This window comes from Falco biarmicus, chromosome 4 (assembly GCF_023638135.1).
Source record: "Falco biarmicus isolate bFalBia1 chromosome 4, bFalBia1.pri, whole genome shotgun sequence".
NCBI classification, from domain to species: domain Eukaryota; kingdom Metazoa; phylum Chordata; class Aves; order Falconiformes; family Falconidae; genus Falco; species Falco biarmicus.
The window spans coordinates 42,725,388-42,746,982 of record NC_079291.1 but is presented as its reverse complement, the minus strand read 5'-3'; the positions used below and the strand labels follow the sequence as shown (position 1 = coordinate 42,746,982).

The window sequence follows — 21,595 nt, the reverse complement described above, 5'->3', positions numbered from 1 at the left end:
TTGCTTAGCTAAATGTGTAGATTTCTGCCTGGTGGGACTTTGAAAAACACCTAGGCAGGATAAATATGCTGCAATAGGGCTCACCTAACTCTCACTGGTGTTTCTGGAAATGGAACATTTACCCTTGCTAGGCAACTTTGAAAAACTGCTGTAATTATTTCATTAAAGGTAGGTAGTTTCTGAGCTCTGTTCAGAAATTCAAGATATACCAGATTAGAAATCTTAGGAAATATGTAGAATACATAGTCATGTTAAAGAAAGAGACTGACAAACACCATGATCCTTCTAGTTATGCATCATCTGGTAGCTTCTTAAAAAAAAAATCACAATAATTGAACTCTCTGTGGGAGAATGTGGGAGGCTGGAAGGCATTTATGCACCAGTTCAGAAGGACTGGTCACGGCATGTGAATTGCCATGTAGATCTGCCAGTGCAGGCAGATCCTGGTGGCAGAATTTGACAAATGGGCAAGCAAATCTGCTGTGCTGTGGGGGAAGATGAGCAGTGCTGCAATGAGATGCAAAAAGGCAGTAACATCAGAATTGTGGTCAGGGAATATCATAGCCACTGTATTTTGTATATACTCAGTTGAGGGGGGGATATGTATAACAGATGGCCTGAAAACAGCAGTTTTGAATTAATCAGGATGCAAGATTATGAGGCTCTAGATGACAGATTTAGTGTATAGATGCAGAAAAGCTAGATATTGGAAGTATTACAGTGGTAGGAATAGTACCCCATGCACATAGGCTTAGAATGTAGTTGGAAAGGACTTCTGAGGTCATCAAATCCAGTCCCTTGCTCAAAGCAGGACCAACTTTCAAGTTGCAGTGGGCAGTCCAGCTGAATTCTGAGTATCTTCAAGGATGGATTCCTACCCTTTCTGGGCAACCTGTTCCTATTCTTAAGTACCTTCACAGAGGATTTTTCTTCTGTGCCCAGTCAGAATTTCCTTTGTTGCAACCTGATTGTTATCTCTTTTCCTTTTCCTGTGCAACTCTGAGAAGAATCTGGCTTCATCCTTTCTGTAAGCCCAGTTAGGCAGTTCAAAGCAGCAACTGCATTCACACTTAGCCATCTCTTTTCCAGGCTAAACAAATCCAGATACCTCAGGGTCTCCTTGCATGTTATGTTTCTAGTCCCTTAAACATCCTGGGGTCACTGTCTGCAGGACTTGGTTCAGTATGCCCATGTCTTTCTTGTACTGGGGTTGCCAAAACTGGACATGAGCGTCAAATAGAGGGGGCTGCTCACTTTGGTCAGCCAGCCAGCTATGCTGCTGCTAGTGCATCCTGGTATGGCATTAGCATTGCTGCTGCACTGATATTCAGAGCCAAAGAACAGGGAGTCTGCAGAGAAATGGTCTTTGTAACTCCGGTTTCTAAGAACCATTACAAAATCCCAGATCCCATTAGGGCCCTTTTCTATCTGTCATGATGTGGATAACTCATTTAAACAGACAACTGAGAGTTCTCCTAGCATGGGTGAGTAGCCTAAATTGTATGAAGGAAACTGTTAATGGCAGTGCTGAAGGATAATATGTAATTGTTCATCTTTTTTTTCTTTCCTAAGAAAATCCCCCAAAAATTAATTCAGTGAGGCATACAATGCAAGGATATTATGACATCAGAGTAATAAGAAAAAAGTTATAGAACCCCAACAAAAAAAAGTGCATGAATTTCTTATACAATGCATAAATAAAAAGCTGTATGTATTTTAAATTCAGGTTATCTGACGTCTAGTATATGAAAATTCAGTAGGTCCATCCACAACTAGAAAGAAACAAATACTTTGTTTTTATAAAGTTCTCCATATAGTTGCATAACAGAAATGTATCAGTGAATATTATGACTGAAGTTTGTTCTTTTTAACTTCAGGATATGCATGTAAAATATGTGAGGAGCACAGTATAAGTAATGGTGATTATTTTTACAGGATGCAGGCAAAAGTCATGTATATTAGGTTTGTTTTTCATTTATAATGGTATCATGAAATTGTTGAATGTCTCTTGAAAGATGCTGAGAACTCTCAGTTTACACTGTAGGGCTTTGTCTTTAATTTCAATATATATTTTAAAGGAGCATGTGAGCTCTTAGGATTCTTAATGTAGTGTAATAAATGTGCCTTAAAATATTATTCTTTTTCAATACAAAACAGATGGTACAGATCCATCATGTATACAGAGAACTTAATCTAAAGCAGCCTCAATCTGTGTCTGTAGTCCTGCCACAATTTATTTTCTTTTGTAGGTTAATTCTATTGCAGAATGAAGTCACAAGGCAGAAATCAGAGATATGTGGAAACCTTAATTTCCACTTTTTAAATTCTGACCAATAACACTTGGTCAAATCTTTCATGTTCCCTTTTGACAAGGACCATGGAGGATATGTCTTGGGCTTTGCATCAGATTAATTTTAGGCTCTGTTGGGATTTCCTCTTTACTTTAGTATTTACAATCTGCAACAGCAGAAGTTGCTATGCTGTTAGAGAATGACCTTCTGATACTATCTATCAAGTGCACTAGTACAAACTCTGGAAGTATATGGCTCTGATTTTTTTCAGTTGTTTTAGTTCTGATTGATGCTAGCATGAAATCAGAATCAGACCAGCAGAATTATGGTGGATTTGAGTTCACTTATGTGTTTATTTATATTCCAGTGACTACTTTTAATGCTAGGTGATATACAGAGATAAGAAAAAATACACAAAATTTAATCGGATATAGTGCACATTAATAAAATAAAACTGCATTTGCAGGATTTAAATAAACCATCAGTAAAAGCTGTATGATGGAATTTAAGTCTTAATCGAGCAGAGCTATGAAAACCGACAGCTCTTCTCAGCCCATTTCAGAGTCTCCATGGTGGCACGCCTCCCACTTCTCCCTGATTGCAGCCTCATCTCAGTAATGCCATAGAGTTAAAGCAACAGAAAGATGAACATAAGTGTTCAGGTATAAAAATTGTGATAAAACTGCATATATTTTTTAAAAAGGGCTGAAATATCTGTTCTCTGGTTAGCATGACTTAGCATCAGAGGCCACTGGCTAATGGCAACGAGTACTCTGCTATGTCCACATTAGCAAGTAATTTAGTGCGATGATAAGGGACAGTTAATGAAGTAAACAATACTGAGGCCTGTACATCTGCATTATGTGCAGTTCAGGGGTTTTACTTTGGAGGAGTTTTAATTTGATCCACTGGAACACCGAAGTCATTGTCACACATGGTCTGAAGCTATCTAAGTCTCTGTTTAAGTTAGCAAGTAGTGTGCTGCAAGAAAAGCAGGCCTGCAGAGTGAAGTAGATGGTGCTGAAGACCACATTATATGTGTTTCAGAGGGTTTACTTCATATTAAATCTCATCTGGTCTTAAGCACTAAATGTCCATTAGTAGCTGCAGCACAGTAAGGAGAAATTCTTGGAGTACATTTTCCAGTTTAGTTTCACCTACAGGGAATCCAGTTTAGGCTCTCTGAGACCCCTCTGCAGTATGAATCAGCGTGTGTCAGCCAGGAGATCTGCTTCAAATGCACACTTGTGATATGAATGGCCTAGCAGTAATGTAGATGTACCCTGAAGCAGCAAGCACTGTTACAGGCTTATATGTCCCCATTAGGGACTGAAGTGCAATTGGCGGTCATATGGACCACAGCTATCAGGTTAGCTTTCTCTGAAAGGAAATCCACTTAGTATAAGCACTGTTCTGCAGACTGCACCAATGTGCAGTAAATGAGGACTGTTGAGATTTGCATTGCCTCAAAACACAACACTAGTATACAGCTGTAGCCTTGATTTTGTGGCAGAACATTCCATTCTTCTTGGCATCTAAAATGGAGCTGAAGCAGACCAAGCCTCTACGCTGGGACCCAGGAGGCAAAGACGAGAATGAGAAGAATTTCTGGAGATGGGTTTGAAAATTAATCTGTGTGCAGACATGACAATCCAGTACCCTTACACAGCCCTAGGCATTTAATGAGATCATATACCAAGCAAATTTGCCCTCTGTAGAATACCACTGGTGGAGAAACTTTCCCGGGCTCCTGGGCCAGTCTCCCCCCTTTCAGCCTGGAAGATCGGAGGCAGTGCCTCGTGGAAGGGAAGTGCTTCATTCCAGAGTTTTGGGATTGGTTTGTGGAGTGGGGGGTTGTTTGTTTGTTTGTTTGTTTTTGTTGTTTTTTTTTTCTGGTTGGGTTGTTGGGTTTTTTTGACTACACAGCTGCGATTAGGTAAAGAGTAATTTTCAAAGTTCTTCAACAGCTCATGGGAGGTCACAGACATTTAATTGCCTACAGCTGTACTCTAAACATGTGGATTTGAGTTTAAGAAAGGCTGTTGTAGCTGTCATTGAGAAGACAAAAGACTTTCATTATAAATTCTGTTTCTTAGATACCCTTAAAAAGTCTTCTTATAAACTAAACTCACTTTGGCTATTTTTCAAATATTCATCTACCATTCTTTACACATTGCAGTTTGTTCCAACAAAATATAAGTGGCCCCAAGAGCAATTATAAGTAAATAAGAGGAGTATTCACCTCATAAGCAAAATTAATACTTCTTCTGTATCTAGACCAAATATTAAAAGTTAACACATTGTAACTTTCAGCTGAGGAATGCTGTAGGTAAATTTGAATGCATTCATGTTCTAGGCCTTGTAAGAGACATGAAGACTATCCAGTAGAAAACTACGTATAATTATAGAAAATAATGGGCAGAGACAACAGCTGCAGTCAGTAATGATTAGTAAGTCTTTCTAATGTTATCTAATTGCATTTTTTTATTCGAGATTGGTTTTTCTAAAGCTTTAGACTTCAAGTACTGCTAATAAAATCTGTCTTTAGATTCCACTGAATCACTGTCCCAGTGATTCCACTGAAACCAATCCAGACAAACATACTGTTCACTTAACTTTGAAAAATTATGAAGGCTAATTCTACCCTGAATTAGCAGTCATTAAGAACCATTTTAGAAATACATTGATTTTTGATCTGTGCTGTCATTTAGAAGCTCTTTCTTTTACACACTTGCACAAAAGAACTTAAGAAGTGTTTTTAACAATGAAAATGTAGCTCAAACAAGATTTTTTGAGTACTTAATGCTACCTCTTGAAGCATTTTGTTTTATATAAATCTGCACTTTGGCTCTAATGTTTGCTATGTAATAATTCTGTTTCCTTTAGTAGTGTAGATATGCCCGATTAAACTAAAGTCACAAGACTTCATTCACTCTGTTAGAAATGGACCAAGTATTAAGTGGAGACAAAAGTACACAGAGAAACGCTAAAGCCAGAACCTAAAGTTGCTTTAAAACTGTAATCTTATAGAGACTGACTTACTCACATACAGTGCTTTATAAAATGTTTTCATAGAGATCCTGGTGTTTTTCCTGTGGAAATTAATGGCAGCATGTCTGTTGATTTACAGAAATTCAGGAATAGATAGTAGTACTAAGGTAATAATTAGACAGTAAGTACTAAGGTAATTATAACAAAAACATGTAGGCTTAAAATAAAATAAAGAAAATTCTAATCTGTTGATTGATACACTGTGGCAAGTGTTTAACCAACTCAAGCTAATAAACACCACTTTAATCAGTTTAATCAAATACTTTATTCAGAGTGGTGATAGCTGAAATTGTAAATGTGCTGTGCAAGGTGAGTATACTAGAGCTTTCCTAGACATCCTAGGAGTATGCATGAGGTCAGGCCAAACAAATCTCAGAAGTATAAGGTATTTGACTTATTGTTAACCCTCTTCCATCCTCTCAGAGAATTAAACCCTGTGCACAATTTATTTATGAACTTACCCCTTAACTTCTTAAAAGAAAAAAACATCCTACATCTGTATAATGTAAAGATGGGTCCCTTTGGAGAAGCAGACATATACTTCATGTACGATTACTGCTAAGGAATGATCAGCTTTTGTACTTATTACAACAGAAACGGTGACTACATGCATACAAAGCAGTGTATAGTACGTAGGTAGGGCAGATATTTACAGGACGGCTACAGGAGTGACATGAGTGCATGTGCTGCACATGCTGGCCTAGTGGTGCAGGAAGCAAGGATGGATAATGTGCACTTAAAACAATGTGTCAGAGACAAAAGAGAACAATGTTTGGGTTCACCAGCATAGGATGAATTTCAGAAGCTTTTGTCTTTGATGAAATGTTGCTTTAATTGTTTTTTTTTTTTAGTGTGTCTCATTTCTGATGGCTGTTTGTGTGGAGAAGGAACAATGTTCAGCGCTTAACGTACTGGATGGAGAGATCTGGGATTTATCTGTCTCTGATTCCCTTTGTGACCTCCAGCTAATCGTTTCTTCTCCCTGTCTCAGTTTCCTTATCTGTAAAGTGGAGTTAATAATCCTTTCTGTCTCCCAGTGTGTAGTGAAGTTAGACAATTCAATTAATAGTTGTAAAACTAATTTAGCTTCTGGGGCAGAAAGCGATAAAACACTGTAAGGAATTATTCACAAATGTGGTAAGCTGTCACTGTCCAAATCTGAAGAACAAATGTTCTGCTTCATATTTTTACTAACCTCTGCTAACTTGCTTGCATCACCATTTCTCTTTTTTTTTTTAACCCAGCATATTTGTATTACTGTAAGCAATATCCTTTCATATGGAATACTGTATTAGCTAACTGCTAATATCGAACAACACTAAAGGTGTGGGCCATATTCTCCCTCAGTAGAACACCGCCGATTGTAAGTCTGAAGTTGAGACCCACTGAGCTATTGGGTGAATTTGGCTTAGTCTTTAGTGTGGTGTTATTTATTTTTTTAAACCAAATAAAGTATTATCAGACTACAGACTGCAAACAGGGTTTCATACTGGTAGTAATTTAATATATTTTGATTTTCCATTGTAATAAATATACATCTGAAAGACTGCCAGAGTGATTAATTTCAACAAGTAATACATAGTGTAAAGCTTTCAGTTTACTAGCTAGCTGTATAGGCTTCTGTAGAAATAGACAAAAATCCATTGTGTCTATAAATTACTGCTTCTCCACATGCAATTGTGTGTATGGGGAGAGGGCTAAAAGCAAGTACAGTATTCTAGCTAGCTGCATGGCTTTGATATGCAGGTTGCAATAAATGGTAATACAGGGTATACTTGTGGAAACAGACTTTGCTTGAAATTATAAGGCTTTACAAAAAGATTAATTGAGCTGTTGTAGGGATGTGAGGGATGAGAACATGTTAGAAAAAGCTCTTCAGAAAGCCGGGAAAATAGAGTTGCAAAATTTGTGATGAAAACCATTACTGAAATTTCCACCCCCCCCCCCCCCCCCAAATGTATCAGTTATTAGCTGTGATCATTTTTTCAGGATGAATATATTATTCTGCTTCGTGACATCAGCATAAACACAAGCATACCCTGTCTGTGTTTACATTTCTAATAAATGGACTAGACTGTCACTACATGAAGTGTCTCCTGATGCAGAGCAGGGTAATGATGAGAACTGCTGGATCTACTGAAGATCCTTTGTTTCAAGGCTGGTTCCATATTAGCCTCAGCCTCCACAGATGATGCTTTGTAGCAACACAGAGTTAGGTGTAGCATCCCATCCATGAAACACCAACTGAAGTGGCCAGGATGGAAAACTGCTATGAACAGATCTAAGACTTGAATGTGCCTCCTACATCATGAGTTGAAGGATGGGGCTTGGTGCAAGAGCCTTAAGTCCCCACTGAAAAGGAGTTACATCCTTCCTGAGCTTTGAGTGACTAGAGCAGAAAGAAGAGAGATCACAGGAGAAAGTCAAGCTATTGCATGCATCCAACACTTTGTGTAAAGTGAAGGAAGTAGAGTAATCTGGGTTCCTAGTACGGTGGTACAATGTTGGTTTTGTCTATAGCAAACAGCTATACAACATTTCAAATACCTGGTTGGATGCAAACATAGAGATAACTAATTCATTGTGCTACAAGTGTTGTGCCCTATGGGACAGCAGATGATTGAGAGGCAGGGCAAAGAGCAGCACCGTTATCAGGGTCAGCTGATACTTTCTGTTATAGATTTTTTTTTCCCTAGTTACTTTTAGCTTTGTGCATGTCCAGCAATTTGGGCTGAAATTGCCCATCTTGTATGGAAAAAATGATTCAGCCAGTCAATTTCTCCTTCTTGTAAGACTTGTAAATTCTTATAAAATCACAGATTTTTCATGCTCAGTAAAGAAATTTGCATATTGAAACTAAAAAATGTGAAGATTTTGCTTTCCCTAGCATGCTCAAGTGTCTGACAGCTCCCAGATTGCCAAGAGTTCACAAGAGCTACCTCCACAAAGTAAGGGAGTGTTTTCTTTCCAACCTGAGGACACAGGGACAAAGCTGAACTTTCCTTATGATGTTCTACCCTTTGGAAGAGGTGAGGCTGATCCTGAAGCTGATCCTGTCTTATGTGAAATCCATTGGTACCCAATAAATAAGAAGGCACATGGAATTCTAGGCTGAGAAGTACTGAGCTGAGAGTATTTTACTGGGAAACTTGTAGGCTGACTGCAAGCTTGCCCTGTGCTTATGTGGTTTCCCAAGCTTCTATCCCATCAGTGGACAAAGATAATGAGGCAGAAAATTACGTGGAGAGCATGGACAAAAAAGAAAAAAACAAGAGCAACAGGCAAATGGGAGACTGGCAATCTAAACCAATGACATGGGGATTTCCAGGGGTAAGAGTTTTAGAATCTTGTAGAGCAGTGACTTGTAGAGAAGTATGAGATGGTGATGGGCAATGAGAAGTGGAGAAAAGGACTGAGTAAGAACAGACTGAAGGGACAGCAGAAGAGTTCAGCTCTGGGAACAATAGGAAAAAGAAGCCATTCAAATTAAATGACGCTTCCTTTTCAGAGACTGGAAAAGAATGTAAGATTTTTAAGTCTTCTTTAGTCACTGCCAATAAAAATCAACGGCATTCATACAAAGGTGTGTGTCCCACCCTATTCCACTCTGCTGTTAGTCCACGCAGAGACAACTTATGACTGCAGATTACTCCACTAATTTAAATAGCAGGTGTCTTTGGAGTAGATCTAAATTTAATCACCCTCTACTGGTCTGCTGAATGTCTCAATAAGAAACTGGAGAGTCTTCTGTCTTTACAGATTACTTATCTAAATTTGTGTCATTAAAAATTTAAAATCTAAATACTCTGTAATTTACATTGCCAATCTTTCAAAGCTAGGCTTAAACTGAATTTACCCAGACCTCTTCCTTCTATGTATATATACCTTGTGGGCAGTCTTTAATTTCATATTATATTTTTTATAAAAAGTTGTCATTTTTCTGGTCTGAGGGTAGATAGTATTCAACCAATGAGCAGCTTTTCTACCTCTCTCTTGTTCTTGTGTTCCCTTCTTCTGTTGGAGCAGTTCTACCAGTGAAATATTCATTGGGTCAGAGACTGGCTCGGTATGTACCCTGATTGCTAAAGTGTTCACCTGACATGTGGGAGTCAAGGCTTAAGTCTCTATTTCAATGACTAATTAACTATTTATATAAAATGGAATGACTACAACGGTAGAGAACAAGAGACCCTTTCCTCTATAGCCATTAAACCAGATGATGGGGCAATCACAAGAGAGGTATGACTCCAACACAGGTGTTGGTCAGCAGTGGGCAGAGTGCAGATTTGGACTGCAGTTTCCTACATCACACCAGAGAGCTGTGACTAGTAGACTATTGGCTTCCTGGGAGAAGGCCAGGTAGTTTTAGTCAGACATTTCATTCTTGTCCAAAGTGGTACAAATGTTCCTGAAAAACAATTTTCATTTTTTTTTAAACTAATAAATATATCATGGCAAAACAGCATATTCAGAAAATTCCACTCAGCCCTATAAATGACATTCCAAGTCATAAAGATTTCTGAGTCTCTTCGCTTTACCCAAGGACTTCTTTTCTCTCTGGTTGTATCTGGTTGGTTGAGGCAGCTACTGCACTTTTGGGGCAAACTTAGGTACAAGAAGGATGAGGATGGTTACATAAAAGCAGCTGCATTCTAGTATAATCATGCAAATTGGGTTGAGGGTGAAAAATTCTGTTCCAGTATAGACCATTCTTTAGAACAACAATAGGAAATACGAACTAAACTTTGCCAAAATAGTGTGAGGTTTGGAGGTTTTTTTCCCCTTGAAAAAAAACACTCTAGTTAACACTCTAGTTGAGTCTAGATAGCTGCATAATCACCCACTGAAGTATAAAAACGAGTGCATCTTTTCAAAGTCATAAAATGAAAGAATTTGAAACAGAAGCAATTAAAAAGATAGCCAGTACACTTCCTGTAAGGAAATTAATTTCTCTTGGTTGTAACATTGACCGGGCCTTACTGTTCTCTGTAATAGGAACCAAATGCCACATGCCTGATAGCGTTACTGTTTCTAGGTTGCCTCATCAGAAACAAATCTTTCCCCATGTGTGTGGTTTTTTTTAGCAGGCTGATCTTTCTCCATAGTCAGAGCTGACAGTTTCCAGTGGCTCTGCTATAGCTCATATACAGATAGGAGCTGTGGGAGAGGTTCATCTCCCCTAATTTTGAATGGCAACAGCAAGAGAGCTCTGTCAGACCAAGTCATCCTAACTTTCTTTTATATTCAGCTGAGAGTAAGCAGACACTTTCAGGGCATGGTCCACCTGTCCAGCTCTAGAATGTGATGACTAGATGTTCAGTGCTTAGAAAAGAGTCCAGATGACTAGTTCAGATAAAGACAACTCTTCTGAGTTGAAGAAAACCCTCTTCTGAGATTAAAATCTCTCTGTTCTTTGCTATTATAGAGATTATAGATTCAATGGGCTCTAAGAAAAAAACAAGAAGCTTTTAGACTATTACAACCAAATTGAAAAGAAAGAAAGAAGGAAGGAAAGAAGCAAAAAAAGAAGGAAAGAAGGAAGGAGAGAAAGAAAGAAAGAAAGAAAGAAAGAAAAAGACAGAAAGAATGAAAGAGAAAGAAGGAGAATGAAAGAGAAAAAGAAGAAAATGAAAGAAAGAAAGAAAAGAGAGAAAAGAAAGAAAAAAGAGAAAGAAGGAATAAGAAAGACAGAGAAAGAAAGAAAGAAAATGAAATAAATAAAGAGAAAAAAATGAAAGAAAGGGAGGAAGAGAAAGAAAGAAAGAAAAAAGACAAAGAAGAAAAGAAAAAGAAAGAAAGAAAGAAAGAAGGAAAAAGAAAGATAGAAAGAAAGAAAAAAGAAATGAAGAAAAAGAAAGAGAAAGAAAGAGAAAGAAAGGAAGTAATAGAAAGGGAAAGAAAGACAGAAAACAAACAAACAAACAAATAAATACAGAAAGAGAGAAAGACAGGAAAAAAGGAAGAAAGAAAGAAAGAAAGAAAAGAGAAAGAAAGAAAATGAAAGAAAACAATAGAATGAGAAAGAAATTAAAAAAGAAAAAGGAAAGAAAACCAAAGACAGAAAGAAAAAGAAAGAAAGAAAAGACAGAAAAAAGAAAGAGAAAAAAAGAAGGAAGAAAAGAAAGAAAGAAGGAAAGAAAGAAAGAAAACCCAAAGAAAGATAAAGAAAGAAAAAAGAAGGAAAGAAGGGAAGAAAGAAAGAAAGAAAGAAAAAGAAATGAAGAAAGAGAATAAAAGATGGAAAGAGAGAAAGAATGAAAGGAAGAAAGAGAGAGGAAGAAAGAGAAAAAAGAAGGAAAGAAAGAAAGAAAGAAAAAGAAAGAAGGAAAGAAAGAAAAAAGAATGAAAGTAATAAAGAAAGGAAGAATGAAAGAAAGTGGAAGAAAAATATAGAGAAAGAAAGATGAAGAAAGAATGAAAGTAAAAGAAAGAAAGAAAAAGAAAAAAGGAAAGAAAGATAGAAAGAAAAAGAAAGGAAAAAAAAGAAATAAAGAAAAAGAAAGAAATAAAAAGAAAGACATAAATAAAGAGAAAGAAAGAAAGGAAAAGACAGAAAGAGAATGAAAGAAAAAGAAAGAATAAAAAAGAAAGAAAGAATAAAAAAGAAAGAAAGAAAAAGAAAAAAGAAAGAAAAAGAGAATGAAGGGAAAAGAACAAAAGACATAAAATAGAAAGAAAGAAAGAATGAAAGAAAAGAAAGAAAGAAAGAAAAAGAAAGAAAAAATAAATAGAAAGAAAAAATAAGAAAGAGATAGAAAGTAAGAAAGAGAAAGAAAGATAAAGAAAATGAAACAAAGAAAAAGAAAAAAGAGAAAGAGAAAGAAAGAGAGAGAAAGAAAAAAGAAAGGAAGAAAGACAGAAAAAAGAAAAAAGAAAGAAAGAAAGAAAAAAGAGAAAGAAAAGAGAAAGAAAGACAAGGAAAGAAAGAAAAAAGAAAGAAAGAAAGAATATAGAGAAAGAAAGAGAAACAAAGAAGGAAAGAAAGAAAGAAGATAAAGTAAAAAGGAAAGAAAGAAAAAGAAAGAAAGAAAGAAAAGAAAGAAAAAGAAAGAAAGAAAAAAGAAAGAAGGAAAGAAAGAAAAAGAAAGAATAATAGAGAACAAAAGAGACAGAAAGAAATTAAGAAAGAAAAAGGAAGGAAGAAAGAAAGAAAGAAAGAATTAAAAGGAAGGAATGAAAGAAAGAAAAAGAACAAGAAATAAAGAAAGATAAGAAATAAAGAAGGAACAAAAGAAAGAAACAAAAAAGAAAGAAAGAATGAAAAGAAAGGAAGGAAGAAAGAATGAAAAAGAAAAGAAAGAGAAATAAAGAAAGAGAAAGAAAAAAGAAACAGAAAAAAGAAAAAAGAAAAAGACAGAAAGAAAGAAAAAGAAAGAAGGAAAGAAAAAGAAAGGGATAGAAAGAAATTAAGAAAGAAAGAAAGAAAAAGAAAGGGAAAGAAAGGAAGAATGAAAGAAAGGGAGAGAGAAAGACAAAAAGAATGAAAGAAAAATAAGAAAGAAAGAAAAAGAAAGATAAAGAAATTAAGAATGAATGAAAGAAAGATAAAGAGATAGAAAGAATAAAAGAAAGATATAGAAAGAGAAAGAAAAAGAAAAAAAGAAAGAAAAAAATAAAGAGAAAGAAGGAAAGAAAGAAAGAGAAAAAGAAAGAAAAAGAACGAGAAAGAAAGAAAGAATGAGAAAGAAAGAGAAAGAGAGAAAGGAGGAAGGAAGGAAAGAGCGAGCTTGAGGGAACTGCTGAAGAGATACCAAGTTTCTTTGAGTTATTGAAAGCATGCATTTCTTTAGAATATAATAGTGATATATGTAGCTTCCAAGACTTCCAAAGGAAAAAAGAAAATAGGTATATCTGAATGAACATATTCAAGAGCATAGATGTAATGTCTTGTAATGTCAACGTTAGCCATGCTATAACAAGAGAAAGAATGAGTGACAGCAACTCATTGTAGTGACATGTTTTAATTTTGCAGATCAGGACATCCTTAAAATGATACTTGTGGAGCAGGTACTATATGAACTCAGAATATTAATAGATAATATCAATGAAATTATATATTTCAGCATATGAAATATGAAGTATGTTATACTTCCCTGAGCATTTATTTTCTATATACAAAAAGAGGTAGAACAATTGGCATAATTTTCTGAATATAATGGAAAACTCTGAAATTGCATCAAACATTCTTGAAATGAGAGCTAAGTAATTGGTTTCACAAGTCAAAGAAAAAAGTTAGACTTTCTTTTTTGGTATTTTTCTTTAGTACTATTTCATAATAGTTACCTTTTCCATTTCAACCAATCTTTTGAAAATGGCAATTGCCTGAATTCATCCAGTCTCAAGAAAGCAGTTTAATATGGGAGTAGAAAACCTGTTAAGCTTTATTATAAGCTATTAAAAAATGCCCATGGTGTGAAGAATGAGATACCCCCATTCTGTAAGAAGCGAATGGTGACTCTAGGTGTACAAATTCTGTAATGATTTTATATGAATTTTCCTTTATAATTTTTGCTTTTGGGATATCCATTATCTAGCCAAGATTTAAACAGACCACAGAACTATTTAGATTTATCAAACTTCCATAGTGATTTCTGACATGAATATAAGTTGAAGATGTGCTTCAGATGTTTGGGCTTGATCTCAGCTATCAACAGTTGATTATTCAGGTTCATTAGTTAGTCAAATTACAAAAATGTCACTGATCACCTTATAAATGTCACGCTGAATGTCAGCTGACAGCTGAAATAGTGACATTAGTAAGATGCTTCATTTGAGGGTACTTTTTGTCACAATAAAATTGTTTCCTCTCCACCAAGACAGCTGTGACTCCATGGTACCTGATTTAACATGTACCAAATAACAGGAAGGATGGCTTCTGCTTTCAAAGGCTGTGGAGAGAACAGTTTTATGAATCTCAGTATGAAGATCTTATGTAGAACCTCTTCAACATTTCAAGTTGCACACTTAAAAATAATTACTTCATTTGTAACTTAATATTATGTTTGTGGCTTTTGATGAAATGAGATCAATATGTTGGGGTTTTATATATATATATATATATATATATATTAGTGTTTCCTTTTATATATTAGTACAACCCCTAATCTGGGGATGAGGGGGTTAATTCTACCCTAATTACCTAATTGTCTACCCATGCTGAAACAAGCAGAGCAGCAGCACCACACTTGACTGTAAAGTGGTGAAGTCTTTGATTTTGCTGGCACACTGGAAGGATTTTGGACTATTGTGCAAATTACAGTATAATGTAATACCCCAGAAGAAATAATAATATCCAGCCTCTGTAAGCCAGGAATCACACACAAAAAACTTGGGCCTTTTAATATGGTCACATATAATGTATGAAATGCAGTTCTTCCAAAGCTAATGGAACCAGAGGGAGCACTATGATTATGACTCATTTAATATATTTTTCCATTAAAAAACTGAGGTCAGGCTTGAACAGAGCAAAAGGATGAAGTACGATTTAAGTGCTGGAGACTAGTGTACAGGATAATATGAAGTGAAAAACACGGGTAGCATATGACTAGCTCCTTGGTGCCATTGCGTGTCTAAATATCTGCCCTGTAAGCTGCGTTTTCAATAGCAATATATACGTTGTAGGTATGGCAGGTAATACTGAATCATTCCCTGTTTTTCTGCAAATCCTTCACAAAGGGTAAAGCATAATAGTATTGTGTGGGTGATGGGAGAGGAGGTCTTTGTGGTTCTCTTCACCATTTCTTTAAAATAAGACATGAAAAAGCTGCTTTGTTTTGTTGTGGCTAAGGGGGGTTCTGATTAGCTATGTACCAGTATGGTTCTCCAGCTTTTTGACTATCTTCTATTTTGACATTTCTAGCCAGCACTGTAGCAGATTCCTATAGTGCAATAAGTGGAGGATATATTCTCATTCATCTGGTAATACTGAGTTGTACCTTATCTAGCCACTAGCACTTTTTAAATTTAATAGCAATATTTGGAGAATGAGGTGTCCCAGTGCCCTGGTTTCAGCTGGGATAGAGTTAATTTTCTTCTTAGTAGCAGGTTCAGTGCTGTGTTTTGGATTTAGTTTGAGAATGATGTTGATAACACACTGATATTCTAGTTGTTGCTAAGTAGCGCTTACTCTGAATCAAGGAGATTTCAAGTTTCCCATGCTCTGCCAGTGAGGTGCACAGCAAGCTGGGAGGGAGCAGAGCCAGGACAGCTGCCCTGAACTAGCCAAAGGGATGTTCCATACCGTAGAATGTTATGCTCAGGGACTGGCTGGGCATTGGTCAGTGGGTGGTGAGTATCACTTGTATTGTGCATCACTTGGGGTTTTTTACCTTTGGGTTTTATTCCTCTCTTTTTCTCTCTCCTTATCATTACAATTCTTGTTGTTATTATTATTTTATATATTATTTTATTTCAGTTATTAAATTGTTCTTACCTCAACCCACAACTTTTACCTTTTTCCTGATTCTCCTCCCCATCACATTGGTAGGGACGGGACTGAGCAAGTGGCCATGTGGTACTTAGTTGCCAGCTGGGGTTAAACCATGACACCCAGTCTGGCCTTTGCAAGGGAGGGATGCATTCAAGCCTCTGGAAGTGCAAAAAAGCAGCAATGTTTCAGACAAGTGGCACATGGAGGCAGCATGACGCACCGGCCTCTGAAAGTAAAACTGTGATATTATCATGGCATGCGTGAGATATGTAAGATGCCAGTAATCCCAAAAGGCAACTGAAATTTACACACAGTAAGAACATTTTTATGATATGTGATTCTCAAAATCAGTGAAATTACAGTAAAATATGTCTAAATTTCAATTCCTAAGACAAAAGAGGGGAAGAAACAGAACTCCGCACTTCAAAGGAAGAACAGTCTCAAGCAAATTTAAGGTTATTTAATTTTATTCTCACAGATGCTGAGCAATTATCAATACCTTTAATCATAGTATAATGAGGGAAATCAGGACATAGAGAAATACAGCATTCCTAGCAAAGCAAAGGGTTCTTAAAACAGTCATTGATGCTCTCTGCGTATCCAGAGGCAACCAGAAAACCTCCAAGTTGAATATAGGTTTACTGAAATGGAGCCCACTTCTAAAGATGGAATTTTAGATGCCTGGTGAGCTGGCTTCTGGCTGCTGTGGCCAAAAGACACCACAGAGCATGCCTAAGGCTGGGATTCCCAGATAAACTAACCCTGCCTGCATTCTCTTCTCTGTCTTATGCTAGTGGTGGTGCTTATCTGATCCACAGTGTTCATGAACTTAAACAAGCAGACAAAACGCTTTCTTGAGCGGGATTGGGACACACACCAGTGGTAGCACAAGGGAGGGAAAGGGGAACAGGCAGGTAGGAGGAGAAGAGTAAAGAGTTGCTAAATTGTGATGAAACTGCAGCGTAAGTTAAGAGAAAAGATTGGTACTGACATATTTTATACTTGCAATTACAGAAGCACAGAATGGTTGAGGTTGGAAGGGACCTCTGGAGGTCATCTGGTCCAACCCGTCTGCTCAAGCAGGGCCATCCAGAGCCAGTTGCCTAGGAACATGTCCAGAAAGCTTCTGAGTATTTCTAAGGATGCTTTTCTTCTGTAGTTATGTCAAGAATAAAATTGTTATTTTCATATTAAACTTTTTAGGGGTTAAAGTGAACTCATGTGAAGCTGACAGATGGTATGTTGCTTCCCTGAAAGAAGTGAGTATGGCCAAGTGGTCTTAAGAGAAATGCTTTGAGTGCCTGCAAAACCAGTGCAGATTGAGGGGACTCGCAGAAGTTGGGTTTCCCCTCACATGGAAAAATGCTGACAACTGAATACTCCTATTTCAGTTCAGGAAAACTGTTTCCAAGGAAGGATGTAGATTTTAACTCAGACATCAATGCTCAGGAACCCTAAATTAGGTCCTTCTTTACCACCAGCACTTGTCCCTGTAGGTACGATCAGCCCTGCTGTTGGTTGAGTAGAAACAGAGCCCAAGGGGGTCTGCAAAAATGACATCTCTCCTAGTTAGCAGGGTTAAGTATCAGTGTTGGCATCCACAGATGTTGATGAAGCAAGCCTCCTCTACAGAGAAGGGGAGTGCATCAGAAAGGGTTTTTTTAAACTGTCTTTAAAGGTTGTGTGTCATTCAAAGAGTCATGCAAAATGGATTGTCTGATTCCAGCCTGAAAGGGGAAGACTTGACACTTTTTAACAAAGTGATGGCAGACCAAGTCAAAGATTATAAACTGTTTAAGATGGTTGTATTGAACAGTCATCCATCATATCAGAAAAGCTTTAGCTGAAATTCAGAGATTTTGAAAAATTAATAATCTGAATCACATAAATAATCTCATCAACTAGATGACATTTTAGAAAGTGACTAAAGACTTGAGGATTAAAATGCATTAGTAAACCTAATTGCTGTGGATCAGGTCTGCAAGGCTTCTGACAATGATGTGAAGAAAGAAGCTTGAATTTAAGGCTTGATAAGTCAACAGTTGAGGCTTTTTTGTACATGACAAATAGAGTCACTCATTGTGTAAAGAGGGCTGGGACAAAGCAGTGACTATGGCCGGACCAAGTCAACAACAAGCCAGGATGAGGGCCCTCCTGGCAGGCATAATGGTAGTGCCTCTTGGCAGGAGGCAAACACAGAGAGAGCGAGCACATGATACCAGATAAGTCCATATTGTCACAGTGGCACAATTGGCAAAGACTTGTTCCCTGTTTGCCAGAAGATACTGATTCATGTTCTTGACTGCCATTAGCTTATATGGCCAATTTATTCTAACCTCTCAATGTCTGTTTTCCCCATCTGCTGAAAATCAGTTAATTAACAAGTGAACTATAATTTGTTCTGTGCTTTAAAAAGCTAATATAATATATGTGTCAAATAATACTAGCAACTTCCTTTGGGATACTTTCTAAACCTTTTCCTAAAAGAACAACAGGTTCTGCCTAGCAAAGGACAAATGTGTCGTGTCAGCTAAAAATTCCAGTTTCTCTCAGCAGAACAAGGCCCAGAAGGCAAAATGTCCATTTTGGAAAGGGCGAAAACATTGGAAATTTCTCCCTTATCAGGAAACTAAGAATGCCCAAACCAGTCATTTCTAGCCTTACAGGTGTGAGATGCATGGTTTTGTTTTATTTCAGACATAAAGGCTGCCTGCAGCTTGCTCCCTTTGTTCCCTCTTCCCATTGCAGCAGTTTCCCATGGTGTGGTCACCTGCTGTGTGCTGAGGTCTTGCTGTACCTGACTCCATAGCGGTCCCAGTGCTCCCTTCCTTTTGGGCTATGGCCTTTCCTTTAAACTGTTCATTTTAATTTCCAAGACAAAAATGTTTTTGCCAAGGCCAGTGTAAGTAGATCCCAAGTCTCCCAAACGCTCTCGTGCTTCTTTGGGCAAAATTCTCCTCAGTTAGAATTGTTCTTCTGAGTGAAAATCAAAAGAACCAGTTTTCAGATGTCATTATTCAAATTTTCTTCTAAGCATCAGCTTGAAGTAGTTTTAGCATAGGATAGCTATTTTTCAGGTAGTTCTTTTTATCTGAATATTTTTCTAGTGCACTTCTGCTCGCGTGATAAATACATAATCAATGACACTTTCCTATTCCTCAGTTCCTTCCTTTGTGTACATTTGGTGCAATGACTCTTAGTGAAGTGGTTAAAATATTGTTACAGCGCTTCACTACCACCTGCATTGCAGATCTAATCTTTCTGAAAGGACTTGGTATGTGACCATAACTCTTTATTGAGGTCCAACCCAGTCAGTTTGCCAGGTGAACTCAATGAGGGTTTCATTTATGCTGCTGAACTTTTAGTACCAGAGGTATGTGGGGGAAAAAAAGAAAAAAAAATCCTCAAATTGGAGATTGAGTTCTGAGGTTGATCATTACTTTTAAACCTGAGATATTTCACCTGGAAATTATGGAAAATATGTTTGCATGTTTATGAACAATTTTCAGGATGAGACTTTAAAAACTGAAATTTTCCACTCCTGTGGAAATCAGTTATGAAACTCTCCAGGACAGTGCTGGAGCTTTTAGAAACTGAAGATTTTAACTGATTCAGCCATCAACCTTAAGCCCTTGTGTTCATGTTGTTTACATGGCAGTAAATTTTCATCTATATCATATATTCACCTTATATTTAATGGATCACTTTGTTAGACTGTTGCGTAAAATTGTTAAAGAAAGCATAGTTCTTAAAACAGTTAAACGTGGGAATAATCTCAGAGCTGCAGTACAGAAAGGCTACTTATTTTCTCCTATAAATTGCTAACTGCTTTTGTAATTATTTTTTTCTTTTTTCAATTTTTAATATTACTATATTGATAATTACTATTTAAGTATTACTACTATTATTACCTAACAAGTGGTGTGGTAGTTGGAATAGCATTAAGAATTCAGTGTATTATTTCCTTGTGTACCAGCTGAGATACTCTAAAGCTAGACAGAAGGTCCTGTCAGGAAACGGTGCTTTGGGGATAGTGTCTGTGATACTTGTAAAATGTAATGAAGAACTGAGCAGTGTAGCTTTCCATACGTGGAAGAGAGGGGATTGCATTTCCCTCTCCAGCTTGTTAGGGCTAACCACAGCATGTACCATTCCCTTACCATACTCTATGTTCTCTGACATGCAAATACTATTTTCTTCATAGAAACCAAATTAATATACAAAAGATTACATGTATTTTTCTGTAGTTTCTCATGTAAAAGATACTTAGACTTGGCTTTTTTCCTACTTTTCCTTAGAGATTAATGGAAGCAAACAATACTTCAGACTTACTAAAATGCCTAGAGAAACACATCTTTCTCCTTGAGAGATGTGTTTCAAGCTAATACTGCTTTCTGCCAGTGAAAATGATGAAGGACAGAGTCAAGAGGAACCTGCTAAATGGTAGAAAATAGCCCAGTAATGGATGAGAAAGCAAATTAATAAAATACTGACTTGGTAAGTCATACAAATTGTTTCTTTGCTCTGAGCAAAAAGGGAAACATGACTTGCTCTCTGACAGAGCAGGTCACTTTGATGGCACACTTCATGAGACCTGCTGTCCCAGCAGAAGCTATTCGATTTCATTTATAAGGTAGTGTGTGTTTCAAAAGATCAGTCTCATTCATGCTTTCTCTGCTATTCCTTTTTAAATATCTAATCTAATGCTAAACCTCCAAAGTAATTTTCTTGTTACAAAGAGCATGCAGAATAGGAAAGAAAACACCCACTGCTTCCTCCCTCCCTATTATATTATTTACTTGTTTCCCTCATTTCCCTTTTTGTCAGCTCTTTCCTGCACAGTCCTTCTTTTTGGCTGGTGTATTTGTCTGCATAATTGTGCAAGAAATAAATGACAAGAAATAATATTTTCTCGTAATTTTTTTCAATGTTGTCTTCACAGTATACTTTGGTAGTCAGATAATGATCCTGAAAAATAGATTCTGCCTGCCAATTAGTGAAAAGAGCTAACCTGTTTGCCATGTATAAGAATGGCTAAAGCCTCTCCTTTGCAATACTCAGCAGCCAAAATAATAGAGAAAAGGACATGCAAATGTGAGGTTACACGGTTACATTTGCTGGAGTTTCCTCTGCTTTGGGAACAGAGATACCCCACAATCTGCCACAGGTTTTCTTCCCTCCCCAGCCTTCCCAGCAGGAATCTGAACAGAAAGTATGTGGTCTGCAAACTGTGAGCAGGATGGAAATAGTTTCCTTCCCCTTCCCAAATATTTAAGCATGTCTGATTTTTATTTTTGTTTTGACAGTTTTATGTGAGTAGATATTGGTTCTAAACTGAAAGTAGGGTCTGCAACAGTAAGTGTAGTGTTGGTCCTGTGTCACCAATACTATAACTTAGTAATCAGCACAGTCTTTAGGCCTTGGGAGTCCTTCCTTACTATGGGCTAGGGGTTTAAGACTGTTGTAGAGACTTAGAAATTGAGACAAATAATATACTCAAACAAGATTTATTTTATAAACCAGTTAAAGCTCCATCAACATTGGTTGATTACAGATTTGGGATGTCAAACGGAATTGCTACTGCACAGTCAACTCAGAAGTTCCTAAGCTTTAGAAGGGTAACCCAGAACGCGCAGTCACTCACCTGTTAAGGCAAGGGCTCTCAACCTTCAGGAGTTACCTTGGGTGATATCCTGACCCAAGCGGAGAGTCCCTGACTGCAGACCTGCTGCTCTGAGGAGGACCAACTCAGCTGGCTTTCCAGGGCTCCATTTACACTCTAGTCAGATCTGATCTGTGGTCAAAGACTGTCACGTTCCTTCTC

The 21,595-nt window shown here is 37.1% G+C and overlaps 1 protein-coding gene across 8 annotated transcripts in view; it reads right to left on the bottom strand.

Moving 5' to 3' along the window:
• The window catches only part of ARMC3 (armadillo repeat containing 3), a 96,039-nt gene extending 74,444 nt beyond the window's left edge, over positions 1-21,595 (bottom strand). For 5 of the 8 annotated variants that reach the window (XM_056336120.1, XM_056336117.1, XM_056336118.1 and 2 more), the window contains exon 1: positions 21,416-21,595. The gene's annotated coding sequence lies outside the window, so the exon portion shown is untranslated. The remainder of the gene's footprint in view (positions 1-21,415) is intronic. The other 3 variants (XM_056336121.1, XM_056336122.1, XM_056336119.1) reach the window with 2 other exon arrangements.